Source organism: Hemitrygon akajei, unplaced genomic scaffold (genome assembly GCF_048418815.1).
Source record: "Hemitrygon akajei unplaced genomic scaffold, sHemAka1.3 Scf000078, whole genome shotgun sequence".
Classification (NCBI taxonomy): Eukaryota; Metazoa; Chordata; class Chondrichthyes; order Myliobatiformes; family Dasyatidae; genus Hemitrygon; species Hemitrygon akajei.
The window spans coordinates 479,674-500,165 of NW_027331964.1; the positions used below are offsets into that span (position 1 = coordinate 479,674).

Genomic DNA, 20,492 nt, shown 5'->3' on the forward strand with positions numbered 1-20,492 from the left:
GTTCGTGTATTGTCACTGATCTGCTGGTATCAGAGGGAATAGTGATCAACATTAATCTCCTGTTCGTTTTAGGAGATCGACTTGGGAATGGAGACTTTGATCTCTGACTTGTCTCTCGCAGATCTGGTTTCAGTTTTTAAGGTGGGGAGCACTGGGAACTGCAGGTTTAGCATCACCTTTTCTTGTATCACCTGCTGTATTTATCAGTGTGAAGTAAGAGCAGTGGCTGCATATCTGGACTTCCAAAAGGCATTCGGTCTGAAACTAATTTCAAATCTTGGCTGAACCGTCGGGTAGCTTCACCTCATCTCATTAATCCAGGATGAGTTTTAAACTGTCAATTGGGCCAACCGGCTTCACTGCGGTACCTGAGGGAGGGAAACCAGCTAACCACAGCTTGTCTTGGTTCCGTGAGTTCCCAAACAATGTGTGGCTGACTTGCCATAGTCACAGCAAAGCACAGTACAGAAACAGTCCTTTTGGCCCATCTATTCCATGCCAGACTACAGAATCTACTTATTCCCATTGACCTGCACCGGGCCATGGCGCTCTATACGCTCATTACGCAAGCATCTGTTCAGAATTCTCAACCACTTGCACTACTTGCCCTGCTAGCTAGTTTCACACTCTCACCACCCTCTGAGTAAACAGGTTTCATCTTTGAACCCTTTGAACTTTTCACCTTTCACCCTTTAGTGATAACCTCTTGTTGGAGTACCTCTTTACCTCAGTACAAAATGCCTGCTTGCATTTATCCTATCTATATCCCAATGTAATTGCGTACACTTCTATCAGATCTCCGCTCAATCTTTCATGTTCCAATGAATAAAGTCCTAATCAGTTCACTCTTTTCATATAACTTATTTCTTCCAGTCCGGGTAACATCCTTGCAATGTTTTTTCTGTAATCTTTCAAACTTATTTCCATCTGTCCAGCAGGTAGGTGTGCAGAACTGCACATAATATTCAAATTAGGCCTCTCCAACGTCTTATACAACATCATATCGTACACGATATTTTCATTTACCAAGGTTAATGCGCTAAGAAACTTTCTTTCAGAGCCTATCAACATTTGCTGCCACTTTCAATGGCTTATGTACCTGTATTCCCAGATCACTTTGCTCTACCGGTCTCTCTGTAAGATCTACCCTGATTGGTCCATCCAAAGTGCTACATCTTCCACCTGTCTGCATTAAATTGCATCGGCCCCTTTAAAACCCATTCTCCAATTGGTCCAGATCTCACTGCAAGCTCGTGTATTCTTCCTCTTTGTCCACTGCACCTTCCCAATGTTGGAGTCATCAACAAATTTGCTGATGCTGTTAACCGTAATTTCATCCAGATCATTGATATAGATGATAAACAACAACAGGCACAGCACCGATCCCCGTGACACTGCACGATATACAGGCGCCAAACAGAAATGCAACAGTCTATAGTGACACACCGGATTCATTCAAAAAAGTTACTGTCAAATCCAGTTTACTATTTTATCTTGAATGCTAAGCAACTGAATCTTCTAGACCAACCTCCTATACAGGACCTTGTCAAATACCGTGCTGAAGTCCATGTAGACAATATCCAGAACCTTGCCTTCATCAACTTTCCTGGTAACTTCCTCGAAAAACTCTGAGATTGATTAGATGTGAAAGATCACGCACAAAGCTGATATCTTATGACCACAAACATCAATAGTTTGATCTAAAAGGGCAGAAGAAAGCACAAAACATAAAATAAATCTGGTGACTAGCTGATATCTCACGATCCCAAAAAATCAACAGGTTGTCCTGAAAGGGAAGGAGATCAATAGGTTTTCCTGAAAGGGAAGGGACAAACCAAAAAAAATCTGCTAACTTGCTGAATATCTGACTAATGAGAGACAGGGACACACCATTTCAGGTCCCTCTCCTTGGAGCTCACAAACAGAGATGGTCTTGTCCTAGATCTGACCTATTCAGCCATGAGTGGTATTAGAAAATCAAGTGCGTTACACCCGTCAGTGACTCTGTTCTCTTTGGGATTCATTGGCGTTATATGTAATGAATCACACAGGCATTATCCAAAGGCAAGAGGTAATCTGTAAATATTTTGCTCATCTATAAATTCATCATCTGGGGACGTCTGTTTTACTGGTTAAATTTCTTTCACAACTGTAACTCCTCAGACCTGATAGCAGTGAAACTGATGGATTATTTTACAGTGCAGTGGACCATCAGGGAATTATGCTGATTTATTCCATAATTGTTGTCCATTATTCGTGTTATGGAAAAGCTTTCCAATTCCCTGCTGGTAACTGTTCTAGGAGATCAATCATTCAGATCCAGAACATAGAATAGTACAGCACAGTACTGGCCCTTCAGCCCACAATGTTGTGCCGACCCTTAAACGCTGCCTCTCTTATTTCTCAGAGCGATGTCCTAAGCCCATCCATATTCAGTTACCTTAATTCCATCATAGGTGTGTGTTGCTTGAAGACTATTCAATGTTTAATTCATAATTCCTCAGTTACTCAGGAAACCCATGCCTGCATTCAGGAAGTCATTACCATTTTACGGTATGAGTGCCAGGCAGTAACCATCTCCATTATAAGATAGCCGCACTGACATTCCTTAATCTTCTTTTGTCTTTACACATCATAAGACCATAAAGCATCAGAGCACAATTGGCCATTAGGCCCATCGATTCTGCTCCACCATTACATCATGGGTGGTTTACTACACCTCTCAACCCCATTCTCCTGCCTTCGCCCAGTGAACTTTGCTGACCAGACTAGTCAAGAAGGTACCAACCTCTGTTTTGAATATACCCAATGACCTGGTCTCCGCAGCTGTCAGTGCTAATGAATTCTACAGATTCACTACTCCTTGGCTAAATAATCACCTCATTTCTGTTCTAAATGGACGTCCCTCTAATCTGAGGCTGTTCCGTCTGGTTCTAGACTCCCCCACTTAGAAACATCATCTCCATCTCCTCTCAATGCCTTTCGATATTCCACAGGTTACAATTAGATTCCCCCTCATCCTTCCACACTCCAGCCAGTACAGGTGCATCCAGGAACCATTCCCATCAAAATATGGTTTAATGTCACTGGTTCTGTTCGTTTAGATGCCTCTCTGGATTTTTCACAACGCCATCACATATTTTCTCTGATCAGGGGATCAAAATATGCGAGTGTGGTCTGGCCAGTGCTTGTTCTTATCTTCTGATCCTCTCAAAATGAATGCTGGCATTGTATTTGCCTTTCCGAACACAGACTCAAACTGCACGGAATCCTGCACCAGGTCTCCAGAGACTCTTTACAACTCCGATTTCTGAATTTTCTCCTAGATTCAAAAATAGTCTACGTCTTCATTATTTCTGCTAAAGTATATGGCCACGTACCTCACTATACTACATTCCAATTGCCACTGATGTGTCCATTTTTTCATAGGTCCATGTCCTCCCGCGAAATCCCTGCTTCCTCAACACTTCCCGTCCCTCCCCATATCTTCGTAACGCCCACAATAATGGCCATAAAGCCTACAATTCATTGACATAACGGAAAAAGAAACTGTCCCAAAACCAACCACTGCAGAACACCTCTGGTCACCAACATTCGACCAGAGAAAGCCCTATTTGTTCCCACTCTGTGCTTCCTGGCAGTCAGACAAATCTGTCTGGAGAAAATCTTGGATCCTCTATCCATGCCAGTGACTTTCTTGTCCTACTGTCGGCCCTTGTTAAACGGCGTCATGTGGGACACCTGGTCAAAGGTCCTCGGGAAGTCCAAGTAAACAACTTGCACTGACTCTCCGTTGTCGACCCAGCATGCTGTTCTCTGAAAAAATTCCAACAGTTCTGTCAGGCAAGATTCCCTTCCATGGATGTTGGCCTTTTCCTTATCATGTGCGTTCAAATACCCCGAAACCTTATCCTCAATTGTCGACTGCTGACATCATCCCAAACGCTGATCAGACTAACTGGCCTATAGTTTAAAATGATCAGTCCTCCGGAACCATTCCAAAATCTAGTGATACTTGAGCGATCATTACTAATGTCTCCACAATCTCTTCAGCCTCCTCCTTCAGAAGCAATCGGGTGAGTTGATCTGGACTCATCTATCTTCAGAACTTTCAGCTTACCAAGCGCCTTCTCCGCAATAATTGCAAATACACTCACTTCTGCCACCGGACATTCTCAAATATCTGGCACGTTCTAGTGTTTTTACAGTGAGGACTGACGCAAAATGCCGACCAATACCTTCCGGCATTTCCTTGTCCCCTGACAGTACCTCTCCACTGTCATTTTCCGGTGGTCCAATATCCACTCTCCTCTCTTTCAATCTTCATATATCAGACGGACGTTTTGGTAAGCTATTTTACATTATTCTCTAGCCTACTTTCATATTTCATATTTTCTCTATTTACGGCTTTTTAATTGCCTACTGTTGGTTTGTAGAAACATCCCAGTCCTCCAGCTTTCTACTATATTTTGTAATACTCTGTGCCCTCTCCTTTGCTTTTCTGCTGCTTTGACTACCTCGTCAGCCACGGTTGATCATCCTCCCTTTAGAATAATTCTTCATCATTGTGATTGTTTTTCCTCCGAGAAACTTCAGCCATTCCTGCTCTGCCATTGCCCCTGTTAGTGTCATTTTCGAATTTATTATTGCCCAGCTCCTCTCTCATGCCGAGGTAATTCCTTTATTCTACTGTAGCACTGATACCTCTAACTTTTCTTTCTCCCTTTCAACCTGCTGGCTGAGTTCTGCTATTTTATGATCACTGCCTCTTAAGGGTTTCTTTAGCTGAAGCTCCCTAATCAAATCTGGTTCAATACACAACACAGAATCCAGATCTGCCTTTCCTATAGTGGGCTCAACCATAGGCTTCTCTCAAAAGCCATCTCATAGGCATTCTATAAATTCCCTCACTTGGGATTCAGCACCGACCTGATTTTCCAAAGCTACCTGGATATTGAAACTCCCCGTGTCAATTTTAGCATTGACCTTTTTCCATGCCTCTCCTCTCCCCCGTTGTAATTTGTAGCCCACATCCTGGCTACTGTTAACATGCCTGTATATAATTTCCATCAGGGTCATTTTACCTAAGCAGTTTCTTAACATCCACATCGTCTAATCCGACATCACCTCTTTCTCAGGACTTTTCATTTTTAATGACAGCAGTTTCGACACAACACTTTCACCTACCTGCGTATCCTTTCGATTCAATATTTATCCTTGGATTTAAGCACCCAACTATAAACTTTTGTCAGCCACGATTCAGTGATGCCCGCCATCCATTTATTTTTGCTCTCTCTCTCCACTCTCTTCCGTTCTTGTTGTCACATCTTGTTGATGTAATGCTGCACATTGACAGATCGAGGAAATTAATCACATTGTATCTACTGCAGGGTGTCAGTAAATCCTTATTCTTACACACTATTGATTTAGAATTTCCTTCAGTGACTGTTTCTCTGTTAATGACTGAACCCAGAGAGGATCAGGCAACAGCCCAGTGACTGCATCTGTTCTGAAGCTACTGGGGCCATGAACAGATACTTTCCTGCACATTCTCCATGTCTGTCTGTCTGCTCCACAATAAGTCCATTGTTTCCTTTTGTAGAAAGTCACTGAGCTGACAGAGAAGGGAAACCGGACAGAGAGTTCCAGACTCTTCCTCAGCTTGGTGAATGGCAAAGGCTCCCAGGTCCGGAGGGCGATGTGGGAATCCTTTCTGATGTGGAGGACTGAGTTACCGAAGTTGGACAGAATACTGAGGGAAATACAGGAACTCGGTATGTTAAAACCACGCACTGAACACAAAGGCACATTGAGATAAACATTATAGTTATTTTAATTATTTTAGCTCTGTTTCCATGGATTTCTTTTATATTTAAACAGGTCCTGATCCACAGGAATACATGAACATCGGCCAAGGTTTATCTGAATTACCCACTCAGCTGATCGGTGAGTGATCAAATGCACAGTTCAAACCACATCTCAAGTGTTAGTCTGTGACTTGGCAAAGCCTGGGAATCAAAATTCGCCATTAATCATTTGCTGATCTCTGGATTCAAGGAACAATTCAAAGAATCTCCCTTTGCAGCCTGAATATTCTACATTGTATTTTTCTATTAATCCAGCTGTTGGTTCTGATGAAGCCTTCACTCCAGGTCCTAACGCTCTGGGAATCCCAACACACCCTAGGCAGACTCCTGATACACTCTATGACCCAGTCCAGGTGACTTTTCTATCTTCAGACCTTTCATCTTCCAAGCCCCTTTTCCTTTGTAATAGCACTACACGCAATTCTGTTCGCTGATGATCTTTACCTTTTGGAATTCTGCCAGTGACTTGCACAGAGTTTGTCTGGCATTTCCTTTTCACCCGTTACTGCAACTACAACAGCAGTTTCTAGTGCTCCGATATTGACCCTTTCCTTTTTTTTCACTCTTTATATATCCGGGAAAGAAAAAAAAAGAACTTTGGTATCCTTTCTTATATTATTGACCATTTCCTTGCATTTCCTGCACATTCATGTATAACTCGGAGCATCTATAACATAGTTCCCTCCGACATGACCCTAGTCACTAGAATACTACAGCACAGTACAGGCTCTTCCGCCCTGGATGTTGTGCCGACCCATGTATTCCTTTAAAAAGAGTACTAAACCCACACTACCCCGTGACCCTCTATTTTTCTTTCATCCATGTGCCTGTCCAAGAGGTTCTTAAATACCCTTAATGTTTTAGCCTCCACCACCATCCCTGGCAAGTTGTTCCAGGCACCCACAACCCTTTGTAAAAAACTTACCCCTGATGTCTCCGCTAAACTTCCCTCCCTTAACTTTGTACATATGTCCTCTAGTGTTTGCTATTGGTGCCCTGGGAAACAGGTTCTAGCAATCCACCCTATCCATGCCTCTCATAATTTTTTAGACCTCTATCAAGTGCCCTCTCATCCCTCTACGCTTCAAAGAGAAAAGTCCCAGCTCTGCTAACCTTGCTTCACATGACTTGTTTTCCAAACCAGGCAACAACCTGGTAAATCTCCTCTGCACCCTCTCCATAGCTTCCACATCCTTCCTATAATGAGGTGACCAGAATTGAACACAATACTCTAAGTGTGGTCTCACCAGAGATTTGAAGATTTTTAACTTGGCCTCTCTACTCTTGAACTCAATCCCCCTATTAATTAAGCCTAGCATCCCATAGGAGTTCTTAACTATCCTATCAACCCATGCAGCGACCTTAAGGGATGTATGGATTTGAACCCAAAGGTCCCTCTGTTCATTCACACTCTTAAGTAACCAACGATTAAACTTGTACTCAGCATTCTGGTTTGTCCTTCCAATATGCATCACCTCACAATTATCCGGATTGAACCCCATCTGCCACTTTTCTGCCCAAATCTGCACCCTGTCTATATCCTCTTGTAACCTTCGACAACCTACAGCCCCATCCACAACTCCTCCAATCTTCATGTCATCCACAAATTCACTCACACATTCTTCCACCTCTACATCCACGTCATTTATAAAAATCACAAATAGCAGGGGTCCCAGGACAGATCCCTGCGGCGCTCCACTAGTCACCGACCTCCAGGCAGAATACTTTCCTTCCACTACTACCCTCTGCTTTCTTCCTGTAAGCAAATTATTTATCCAAACAGCCAAGGTTCCACTTATCCCATGCCTCATGATTTTCTGGATGAGTCTCTCGTAAGGGACCTTGTCAAATGCCTTGCTAAAATCCATGGAGACCACATCTACTACCGTACCTTCATCAATTGCCTTATGTTACCTCTTCAAAAAACTCAATTAGCCTCGTGAGGCACGACCTTCCCTTCACAAAGCCATGTTGACTCAGACAGTAAATTCCAGGCACCCACAACTGTGTTAAAAAACTACCCACAATTGCTGTAAATTTACCCCATCTCACCTTAACCAAATGCCCTCTGGTATTAGACACCAGTCATATGTAAAAAATAAACAAAATACAGGCTGTCGACCCAGACTCATATCTCTCAAACTTGTACACCTCAGTCAGATCTCTATTCTAACTCCAGAATAAACAAACCAGGTTTATCAAACCTCTACTTGTCGCACATGTCACCGAATCCAGGCAACATCCTGATGAACCTGTTCTGCACCCTCTCCAATCCTTCCAAGAGCTGGACAATCAGAAGTGAACACAATACTCCAGATGCTCCTTAAAACCATAAGACCTAGTAGCAGAATTAAGCCATTCGGCTCAGTGAATTTGCTCTTCAATTCCTCTCTACCCCATTATCCCAGTAAACGTCGACGCTCTTCCTAATCAGGAACATATCAACCTGCATTTTAAATATATCCAATGAAGTGACTTCCTCAGCCGTCTATGACAATAATTTCACAGATTCACCACCCGCCAGCCAAGAAATTTCTCCCAGTTTGCGTCCCCGGTTGCCAGGACAGTTCCCCACAGTTCTCAAGCATGTTAATATTCTGTATGAGCCTCGCATGTCGGACCTTATCAAACACTCTACCAATATACAAGTAGACAATATCCATGTGTAACTGCATCCATCACCTTTGTCACCTCCTGGAGAAACTCAATCAAGCTGGCAAGACACAAACCCGAACCAAAGCCTTGCTACAGAACCCCAAACCACCTCATACATCCTCTCTGTCATACTCCCATGGGGCAGAACATATAAAAGGCTGAAGGTATGTACCACCAGTCTCAATGACAGCTTTATTCTGCATTTATTAGACTACTAAATGGTCACCTACTATGTTATTATTGGCTCTTAATAATAATAAGACAACTTTATATCTAAAATTACAGCATCGTACATCTCGTAACTAATAACAACTCAGATAACAAGTTAGATAACCACAATATACTCACAGGAGAGCAGACAGAATACCGTTCGGGTTTGAACAACAGATAACAGATGATGTAATTCTATTTCAAACCATGTGGAAAGCAGAAAACTTTCAGTGTTACATTGTCAATCAAAAAAAAACATCTGATTCTGTTCCTCGTGTGTTTTAGAGAAGTTCCAAATATATATAAAATTCATACAATACTTGTGAAATTTCTACAACTGATGAAGCATTCGCGTAAAATAATCGTCCTATTAACAACCACAGAGGAACAACGACCATTATCAAAATAAATGGAGGGATTTTCCAGAGCGACTCACTAAGCCCACTGTGGTTTTGTCTAGCTTTAAGCCCACTCATAATTTACTGAAACAGATAAAAATCAGGTATCTAATCAGAAAAAATATGAATTATACCTTGACACACCTATACATTGAGGATTTGATATTATTTGCTCTTGCATCAGTAAAGCTGAAACAAATAATTCAAATATTGGAACTAATTTCCAAATATATAAGCATGAACTTTAGACTAGGAAAGTACAGAACATGATTAAACATAAAGAAAGGTGCAATAGAGCCGGTAGAATATCAAACAGAGCATCGGGATGCAATGCAACAGAATTTGAAACGTATATTTAGGATATCAATAAGCAAACAAATTAGATAATAGTGTGATAAAGGAAAACCTTCCAACAAAATTTACTTGAAGGCTGAAGAAAATCTGAATTTACTGCAAGGCTGACCAAACTTTGAATTTACATCAAGGATCAAGAAAATCTGCCAAACAGAGCTGAACAGTAAAAATATAACGAAGGTAGTAAACACTCAATGCGCCCATATTGACGTATAATTTTGGTAAAATGTCCTGGTCTGAAACAGATCTGGAAAATATGCAAAAAAATAAGAACTTAAATCGCAATTTCTGGAAAACCCCATGTGCACTGGAGCGCACTTGGATTGATATGAAGGACAGTTTGAGGATGATGAATAATAGATCTAAAAAAAATGAGACAACAGCCAGATAAAAATTTTCAGGATCAGGGTTAATATCATGGACACATGTTGTGAAAATTGTTTTTCTGCGCCAGCAGCACGATTACAGTAAAGTGTGTGAAGTGAGTCAGTATTTATGTATACAATTGTGGAAATAGAATTGTATCAGCGTGAATTAATCAGTCTGATGGCCTGGTGGAAGAAGCTGTCACGGAGCCTGTTTGTCCTGGCTTTTAAACTGCGGTACCATTTCCCAGATGGTAGCAGCTGGTACAGTTTGTGCTTGGTGAGACTTGGGTCCAGAATGATCCTTCGGGCACTTTTTACCCCCTATCTCTGAAATGACCTGAGTAGTAGGAAGTTCACACCTACAGATGCGCTGGGCTGTCCGCACCACTCTCTGCAGAGTCCTGCGATTGAGAGAAGTACAGTTCCCATACCAGGCAGTGATGCAGCCAGTCAGGATGCACAAAATTGTGCCCCTATAGAAAATCGTTAGCATTTATGGGGCCCATCCCAAACGTCCTCAACCATCTCAACCATCTGTTTTTCTGTTTTTCTTTTTTTTTTTGTTCAGACTAGAGAATTTGCCAGGCAGGATGTCGGAATGCTCCTCTTGCAGGATGTGGGAAGTCAGGGAGACATCCGGTGTCCCTGACAACGATCCCTGCAAAAAGTGTATCCAGCTGCAGCTCGTAACAGACCGGATTAGGGAACTGGAGCAGGAGCTGGATGACCTCCGGATCATTCGGAAGACTGAGCAGATTATAGATAGTAGCTTCCGGGAGGTAGTTACATCTAAGGAATAGGGCACAGGTAATTGGGTTACCATCAGGCGAGCGAAGGAGAAAGGGCAGTTAATGCAGGGTTCTTCTGTGGCCATTCCCCTCCAAAATAGGTATACCAATTTGGATACTGTTGGGGGGGGGGAGGATGGCTTACCTGGGACAAGCTGCGGCAGCCGGATCTCTGGCTCTGAGTCTGGTTCTGCAGTGCAGAACGGAGGGAGGAGGAAGAGGAGAGCGGTAGTGATAGGGGACTCCATAGTCAGGGGTTCAGACAGGAGATACTGTGGTTGTGACAGAGACTCCCGGATGGTTTGTTGCCTCCCGGGTGCCATGGTCAGGGATGTCTCTGATCGCCTGCACAGCATTCTGAGGTGGGAGGGTGATCAGCCAGATGTCGTGGTATACATCGGTACCAATGACATAGGTAGAAAGAGTCAGGATGTCCTGAAGAGTGAGTACAGAGAGCTTGGTAGGAAGTTGAAAAACAGGACACAGAGGGTAGTAATCTCCGGATTGCTGCCTGTGCCACGTGCCAGTGAGGGTAAGAGTGCGATGCTCTGGCAGATGAACTCGTGGCTGAGAAACTGGTGTAGGGGCAGGGTTTCAGATTTCTAGATCATCGGGACCTCTTCAGGGGCAGGTGGGACCTGTACAAGAGAGACAGGTTACACCTGAACTACAAGGGGACCAATATACTTGCAGGGAGGTTTGCTAGTGTTATTGGGGAGGGTTTAAACTAGATGGGAACCAGAGTGCCAGAGTAGATAGTGGAACGGGGGTAAAAATAAATGATGTTGGTAATTCATGCAAAGTCACAAATAGCAAGGTTGTGTGTGGTGGTAATAATCTTCTGAGGTGTGTATATTTCAAAGCGTGGAGTATTGTGGGAAAGGCAGACGAGCTGAGGGCCTGGATTGAGATGTGGAATTAGGACACCATAGCCATTACTGAAACTTCGCTACAGGAGGGGCAGGACTGGCAGCTCAGTGTTCCAGGGTTCCAATGTTTCAGACGTGATAGAGACAGAGGGATGAAGGGTGGGTGGTGGCTTTGCTAGTCAGGGAAAATCTAATATTGCTTCGGCAGGACAGATTAGATGGCTTGTCTACTGAGGCCATATGGGTGGAGCTGAGAAACAGGAAGGTATGACCACATTAATAGGGTTGTATTACGGATTACCCAATAGTCAGCGAGAATTGGAGGAGCAAATCTGCAAAGAGATAACAGACAACTGCAGGAGACAGAAATTTGTGATTGTAGAGGATTTTAATTTTCCACACATTGATTGGGACTCCCATACTTTTAAACGTCTAGATGGGTTAGAGTTTGTAAAATGTGTTCAGGAAAGTTTTCTAAATCAATATATAGATGTACCAACTAGGGAGGATGCAATATTAGATCTCCTATTAGGAAATGAGTTAGGGCAGGTGACGGAAGTGTGTGTAGGGGATCACTTTGGTTCCAGTGATCATAACATCATTAGTTTCAACTTGATCATGGATAAAGATAGATCTGGTCCTCGGGTTGACGTTCTAAACCTGAAAAGGGCCAAATTTGAAGAAATGAGAAGGGATCTAAAAATCGTAGATTGGGACAGGTTGTTCTCTGGCAAGGATGTGATTGGTAAGTGGGAAACCTTCAAAGGAGAAATTTTGAGAGTGCAGAGTTTGTAAGTTCCTGTCAGGGTTGAAGGCAAAATGAATAAGAATAAGGAGCCTTGGCTATTGAGAGATATTGGAACTCTGATAAAGAAGAAGAGAGAGATGTATAACATGTATAGCAACAGGGAGGAAATAAGATGCTTGAGGAGTATAAAAAGAGTAAGAAAATACTTAAGAAAGAAATCAGGAGGGCTAAAAGAAGACATGAGGTTGCTTTGGCAGTCAGGGTGAACGATAATTTTAAGAGTTTCTACAGGTATGTTAAGAGCAAAATGATAGTAAGGGATAAAATTGGTCCTCTTGAAGATCAGAGTGGTCGGCTATGTATGGAACCAAAAGAAATGGGGGAGATCTTAAATGGGTTTTTTGCATCTGTATTTACTAGAGAAACTGGAAACAAGGCAAACAAGTAGGGAGGTCTTGGAACTTATACTGATTAAAGAGGAGGAGGTGCTTGCTGTCTTGAGGCAAATCAGAGTAGATAAATCCCCGGGACCTGACAGGGTATTCCCTCGGACCTTGAAGGAGACTAATGTTGAAATTGCAGTGGCCCTGGCATAAATATTATGTCGATATCCACGGATCGGGTGCCAGAGGATTGGAGAATAGCTCATGTAGTTCCGTTGTTTAAAAAAGGCTCAAAAAGTAAGTCGTGAAATTATAGGCCGGTAAGTTTGACATCGGTAGTAGGTAAATTATTGGAAGGAATACTAAGCGATAGGATCTCCAGGTATTTGGATAGACAGGGACTTATTAGAAAAAGTCAATATGGCTTTGTGCGTGGTAGGTCATGTTTAACCAATCTATTAGAGTTTAGACCTCAGTATGTGCGGTTGGGAGACTGTAGGTCTGACACGGTGGTAAGCAGGGAACCGCAGGGAACCGTACTCTCTCCGGTCCTGTTCACCCTGTACACATCAGACTTCCAATATAACTCGGAGTCCTGCCATGTGCAAAAGTTCGCTGATGACACGGCCATAGTGGGGTGTGTCAGGAATGGACAGGAGGAGGAGTATAGGAAACTGATACAGGACTTTGTGATATGGTGCAACTCAAACTACCTGCGTCTCAATATCACCAAGACCAAGGAGATGGTGGTGGACTTTAGGAGATCTAGGCCTCATATGGAGCCAGTGATCATTAATGGAGAATGTGTGGAGCAGGTTAAGACCTACAAGTATCTGGGAGTACAGTTAGACGAGAAGCTAGACTGGACTGCCAACACAGATGCCTTGTGCAGGAAGGCACAGAGTCGACTGTACTTCCTAAGAAGGTTGGCGTCATTCAATGTCTGTAGTGAGATGCTGAAGATGTTCTATAGGTCAGTTGTGGAGAGCGCCCTCTTCTTTGTGGTGGCGTGTTGGGGAGGAAGCATTAAGAAGAGGGATGCCTCACGTCTTAATAAGCTGGTAAGGAAGGCGGGCTCTGTCGTGGGCAAAGTACTGGAGAGTTAAAACATCGGTAGCTGAGCGAAGGGCGCTGAGTAGGCTACGGTCAATTATGGATAACTCTGAACATCCTCTACATAGCACCATCCAGAGACAGAGAAGCAGTTTCAGCGACAGGTTACTATCGATGCAATGCTCCTCAGACAGGATGAAGAGGTCAATACTCCCCAATGCCATTAGGCTTTACAATTCAACCGCCAGGACTTAAGAACTTTTTAAAAGCTATTATTAATGCTTTTTGAGAGAGTGATTTAGATGCATATCATATTTTTTTACTGAGTTAAGTATTGTATGTAATTAGTTTTGCTACAACAAGTGTATGGGACATTGGAAAAAAAGTTGAATTTCCCCATGGGGATGAATAAAGTATCTATCTATCTATCTATCTATCTATCTATCTATCTATCTATCTATCTATCTATCTATCGAGGAAGTTACCAGGAAAGTGGATGAAGGGAAGGCAGTGGATGTTGTATACATGGACTTCAGTAAGGCCTTTGACAAGGTCTCACATGGGAGGTTAGTTAGGAAGATTCAGTCGCTAGGTATACATGGAGAGGTAGTAAATTGGATTAGAGATTGGCTCAATGGAAGAAGCCAGAGAGTGGTAGTGGAGGATTGCTACTCTGAGTGGAGGCCTGTGACTAGTGATGTGCCACGGGGATCAGTGCTGGGTCCATTGTTATTTGTCATCTATCTCAATGATCTGGATGAGAATGTGGTAAATTGGATCAGCAAATTTGCTGATGATACAAAGATTGGAGGTGTAGTGGACAGTGAGGAAGGTTTTCAAAGCTTGCAGAGGGATTTGGACCAGTTGGAGGAATGGGCTGAAAAATGGCAGATAGAGTTCAATGCGGACACGTGTGAGGTATTTCACTTCGGAAGGTCAAACCAAGTTAGAACCTACAAGGTAAATGGTAGGACACTGAGGAGGGCAGTAGAACAGAGGGATCTGGGAGTATAGATACATAATTCCCTAAAAGTGGCGTCACAAGTAGATAGGGTCGTAAAGAGAGCTTTTGGTACATTGGCCTTTATAAATCAAAGTACTGAGTATAAGAGTTGGAATGTAATGGTGAGGTTGTATAAGACATTGGTGAGACCGAATTTGGAGTATTGTATGCAGTTTTGGTCACCTAATTACAGGAAGGATATTAATAAGGTTGAAAGAGTGCAGAGAAGGTTTACAAAGATGTTGCCGGGACTTGAGAAACTGAGTTACAGGGGAAGTTTGAATAGGTTAGGACTTTATTCCCTGGCATGTAGGAGAATGAGAGGTGATTTGATAGAGGTGTATAAAATTATGATGGGTATAGATAGAGGGAATGCAAGCAGTCGTTTTCCACTGAGGCAAGGGGAGAAAAAAAAACAGGTCATGGGTTAAGGGTGAAGGGGGAAAAGTTTAAAGGGAACATTGGGGAAGGTGCTTCTTCACGCAGAGAGTGGTGGGAGTGTGGAATGAGCTGCCAGATGAAGTGGTGTATGCGGTCTCACTTTTGACATTTAAGAAAAACTTGGACAGGTACATGGATGAGAGGGGTTTGGAGGGATATGGGCCAGGTGCAGGTCAGTGGGACTAAGCAGAAAAATGGTTAGGCACAGCCAAGAAGGGCCAAAAGGCCTGTTTCTGTGCTGTAATGTTCTCTGGTTCTATCTGAGGTGAAAGAGGTGCTGTTGTCCCTTTTTTCACCACACAATTGATGTGTACAGACCACGTGAGGTCCTCAGTGATGTGAATGCCGAGGAACTTAAAGCTGTTCACTCTCTCAACCCCAGATCCATTGATGTCAATAGGGGTTAGCCTGTCTCCATTCCTCTTGTCTTTGCGACATTGCATCCAGCTCCTTTGTTTTTACGACATTGATGAGAAGTTGTTTTCTTGTCACCACTGTGTCTGGGTGGTGACTTCTTCTGTGTAGGCTGCCTCGTTATTATTTGAGATTTGGACAATAAATATAGTAACCTCAGCAAATTTAACTAGCAGATTGGAGTTGTGGGTAGCGACACAGTCATGCGCATACAGAGAGTAAAGGAGGGAGCTTAGGACACAGCCCTGAGGGGCTCCTGCGTTGAGGGTCAGAGGGGCAGAGGTGAGGGAGCCCACTCTTACCACTTGCTGGTGATCTGACAGGAAATCCAGTACCCAGCTGCACAAGGCAGGGTGAAGGCCGAGGTCTCTGAGCTTCTTGTCGAGCCCGGAGGGTATGATGGTATTGAATGCTGAACTGTAGTCTAATAACATCATTCTCACATAAGCATCCCTCTTCTCAAGATGTTTAAGAAGGTGTGCAGAGCAGTGGCTATTGTGTCATCTGTTGATGGGTTGTGTCGGTAGGTGAATTGTAGGGGGTCCAGTGTGGGTGGTAACAAGCTGCAGATGCAGTCCTTGACCAGTCTCTCAAAGCATTTGCTTATTATTAAGGTGAGTGCGACAGGACGCCAGACTTTCAGGCATGTTGCCTTAGTCGTTTTAGGTACAGGAACAATGGTGGATGATTTGAAGCAGGAGGGAACTCTACACTGGGAGAGGGTGAGATTAAAAATATCCGTAAATACACCTGCCAGTTGTGCCGCGCGCATCCTGAGTACCCGCCCTGGGACGCCGTCCGGTCCCGCAGGCTTGAGACTGTCCACTCGTTGGAAACACCTGCGAACTTCAGCCTCAGAGATGACCAATGTGCAGGTCGCTTTGTCGGCTCTCCTCGGGGTCTCAGTGTTGGCGATATCGAACCGAGCGTAAAGAGACTTAGATCCTCTGGGAGACAGGCAGCGATGTTGGCAGCACCACTGCACTTAGCTCTGAAGTCTGCATTGGGGTGCAGAGCTTGCCATAAGCTGTGTGTGTTGTTGGTGGAGAGCTGTGCCTGAATACGATCTCTGTATTGTCGTTTCGCTGCCTGGATGACTTTGCACAGATCGGAGCGGAAAGTTTTACACAGCAGCACCAGGTACTCCAGATCCGGGGAACAAAAGGGTTTGAGGGCATGGACATTCCGGGGTTCCACCAAGCATTAATGATCATGAAACATACCCTAAATCCTGTTCTCTTCCCAAATAGGTGTGTGTGTGTGTGTGTGTGTGTGTGTGTGTGTGTGTGTGTGTGTGTGTGTGTGTGTGTGTGTGTGTGTGTGTGTGTCTGTGAGGGGGGTGGTGGTACTGGAGAATGACACGATTGTTGGTGACGGTAGGGGCCGATTCTAGATCTGTGGACTCGGGAGCAGTTGGGACAGAGGGACAGCTGGGATGCAGGCACTTGGGTAGTTGGATCCTTCTTGCATCCCCTCTTCTTTTCAGCAGTCGCTCTTCGGGGTTCCTCAAAATTCTTGGCTTTTCCGTGGATCAGCGGCTGCCACTCGTTGACCTCCATATTTACCTGAGCAAGCCTCTGCTTAATTTGGTCCTTGTACCTCCTGCGCGGGGCACCACGATCTCTCTCGCCCTGAGAGAGTTCTCCGTAGAGTACTGCCTTCGGTAACCTGGAGTTATCCATGCGAGACATGTGGCCTGTCAGACGGTGGATCTGGCTGAGCAGCGAAGTGGCTTCAGGACCTGGAAGTTGAACATATATAGCTGTGCATGTCTGTGTGATTATATGAAATATTAAACTAAATAAGCAGTGCAGAAATAGAAATTTAAAAATAGATTAGTGAGACAGTATCGATGGGTTCAATGTCCATTCGGAAACTACATGGTAGAGGAGAAGTTGCTCCTGAATCGTTGAGTGTGCGCCTTACTCCGTTCCTCGTGAACCAGACGGTGATGCAGCCAGTTCCAATGCTCTGCAAGTCACACCTGTAGAAATATTCAAGTGATGCTGGAAACTCGTGATGAAATATAGCCACTGTAGTGCCTTCCCTGTAGTTGCATCGATATATTGGGTACAGGTTAGATACTCGGAGATACTGACAGCCAGGAATTTGGAATTGCTCACTCTTTCCACATGAGATCCCTCTATGAGGACTGGTGTGTCGTGTTCCCTCAGCTTGCCTTTTCTGAAATCCACAATTAGCTCTATTGACACACTGTCATAACGCAAGCAGGATTCAGCACTCCATACACGCATATGCAACTCCGATAAGGGGTACACATCACTGAACGTAAATGAAAGCATAACCCATAAAAATGAAGAAACTATCATAATAGTAGAAAACGTTAACCAATGGAAGAGTCTGACTCCCCACGGAGGACATCGACACGATCTGAGCCGATTAGATGTCGACAAGGAAGCGTCGAGCTCCTGTCTCAGAGTTGGAGACCTCTTCCCAGAAACAGAAGGGATCATTGTAGCAATACAGGACAAGGTTGTTGACACATGTAGTTATCAATAATACGGAATAAACGACTAATAGGTCCAAGACGATATATGCTGAAAATTATAAGAGAAACTACAAACAACCCGACTTTACAAGATTCTGCAGTAGTTCAACTGAATCTCATGACTTGCACAAGCACAATAAAATGGCGGACAACATTCACAAAAACATTGCTTAAACTACAACTGATGAAAAACACCATAATTTACTAAACGTACAAGACTCTTCCACTTTTAGAGTTAGAGTCCTTCATATCATACTGCATCCGATCATTATTTCGGATAGGATAATACATGATCTGCGTTCGGATGTAATTTTACAGGATAAACAAGCAAAAGCAACTTTTTAAATATATATAGTCATTCCAAACACACATAACTTACAGAAATGAATTAGTAAAAAAATACCAGAAATATGTTGAATTGAAAAGGCAAAATGAAAGACTATGGAACACGAACAGGGTATTATTTATCCCAATCGTAATATCAATAACTGGTATCATCCTAAAGGCTTTACAGAATAGTATTAATAAATTAGGCCCACACGGCGATACTTGTGTAAATCTTCGAAAACCCATAACACTATACACCACGAGAATAGTCTGAAATCTCCTATCAATTGAGACATGAGTGTGCTTGGCTATGCCTGTACCTCAGGTTTTACCAGTTTAGGCTAAGATACTAATGATGATGATAATAATAATAATAATAATAATAATAATAATAATAATAATAATAATAATAATAATAATAATAACAACAACAATAACAATAATAATAATAATGACTTATTTATAAAGCACCTTTCATCCAGACGATGCCGTTCAAACCACATCACAACGGGATAAAGTGCAAACTAGAAAATAAAAGACAAAATGTGTCAGTCCTAATATACACCTCAGACTTCTGCACAGTACTGTAGTTTAATGTGTTGAATTCTACAGTTTAGGAACACAGTGCCAAAAAAACTCAACGCTGACCTCCCAATGATCCTTTTGGCCTTCTACCTTATCGTCTGCCTGCACTGCATTTTCTTGGCAACTGAAACACTGTTTCCCTGAACTATACTGTTCCATTTTTCCTTGTACAACCTCATTGCACCGATGTGATGTAATGATCTATTTGGATCGCATGCAGAAACGTTTTCCATTTTACAGTGGTGCATGTCACAATAATAAACCAATTTACCGATTCATTGTCAATAATACAGCGCCCCTTGGTTGCTTAAGATTGTTATAACCGGGGGGTAGGGGGGGGGGGTGACAGTGCGGATGAGCTGCCACGACCTATTAAATGCTCCCAGTGGCGAGTAGCCTCTGTCCAGCTCTTGGTCTTCACGTGCGGTTTAGCCACTAATCCCGGTGGAAGCGTTTCTTCCCACAGGAGAAGGGGCAGAGGTGAGTTACTGGTGCCTTACAACCAGTCGCTTTGGGCAGATGGGGCTGTGATTGGCAGCTCACCCAGGAACAAGAAAACTCTGATCTCAAAACTCCACTGCCTTGTAACTGTAACCCCTCATGGGGAAGAGTTTGGGTGTAAACCCAATGGGAAAAGCCTGGAGCTGGAGTCCCTCCGGTGCCAAGCTGTGTCAGTCTCTGCCGTTTCTTTGTGTACATCAGATGCATGGAGAGTGGGAGCTTGCTACATCGGCAGAAGCTTCCTCTCCATATCGGAGTGTCCCGGCTTGCAGGGGCGGGACATCCATGGTCGACTCTGACAGACGGAGGCCTCATTAGACAGCGCCCCATACCCCCACAGCAAGACTGATGAGTAGCAGTTGCCAAGACTTCACCACCCTCTCCCACAGACACAATGTACATCACTGAGACAGACGCTTGTGGCTTCTTCCATTAACACAGATTCCATCTTTCCACCAATCCTCCATCACTGCGATTGAAAACTACCCATTTTCATTCCTGTCATTCCGATGGGTTATCGATCCGCAACTTCACAGTAATTCTCCCCCAGACGCTGCCCGACTTGAGTATTTCCCGCGTATTCTGCTCCAGTTTTGTTGCAAGAGCAGTGGACACCTGTGACTCCCCAGTGTGCAGATTGGCCAAAATGCACAGTGTCCTGCTCTCCATAATTCCACACCAGATCAACATTAACATCCTCTGTTAATGAGGCAAACAATGCTTTAAGTATAGTGAAATGTTGTTGTAACGGGAGTGCAGTCAGGACTGCAATAGGATATTCAAGAATCAAAAACTTTATTGTCATTCCAACCGTACATCAGCTCTGCAGGGCAGAATGAGACAGCGTTTCCCAGGAGCAGAGCAACCATAACATAACAAACGCAACACTAAATAATAAACACAACAATAAATAATAAAACACAACAGCCACATATCGCTTTAAATCAAGTTGTAAGTGTCCGGTCCAAGTTAAATGTGTCCAAAGCAGAGTCAGGTAGAGCAGCTATTTAGCAGTCTGA

At 43.5% G+C, this 20,492-nt stretch overlaps 1 long non-coding RNA gene across 1 annotated transcript in view; it reads right to left on the bottom strand.

Moving 5' to 3' along the window:
* Positions 1–20,492, bottom strand: part of LOC140722479 (uncharacterized) — a 95,564-nt gene that overhangs the window by 49,257 nt on the left and 25,815 nt on the right. Inside the window, exon 3 of the long non-coding RNA XR_012097628.1 lies at positions 18,859–18,911. This is a non-coding gene — a long non-coding RNA (uncharacterized lncRNA). The remainder of the gene's footprint in view (positions 1–18,858; positions 18,912–20,492) is intronic.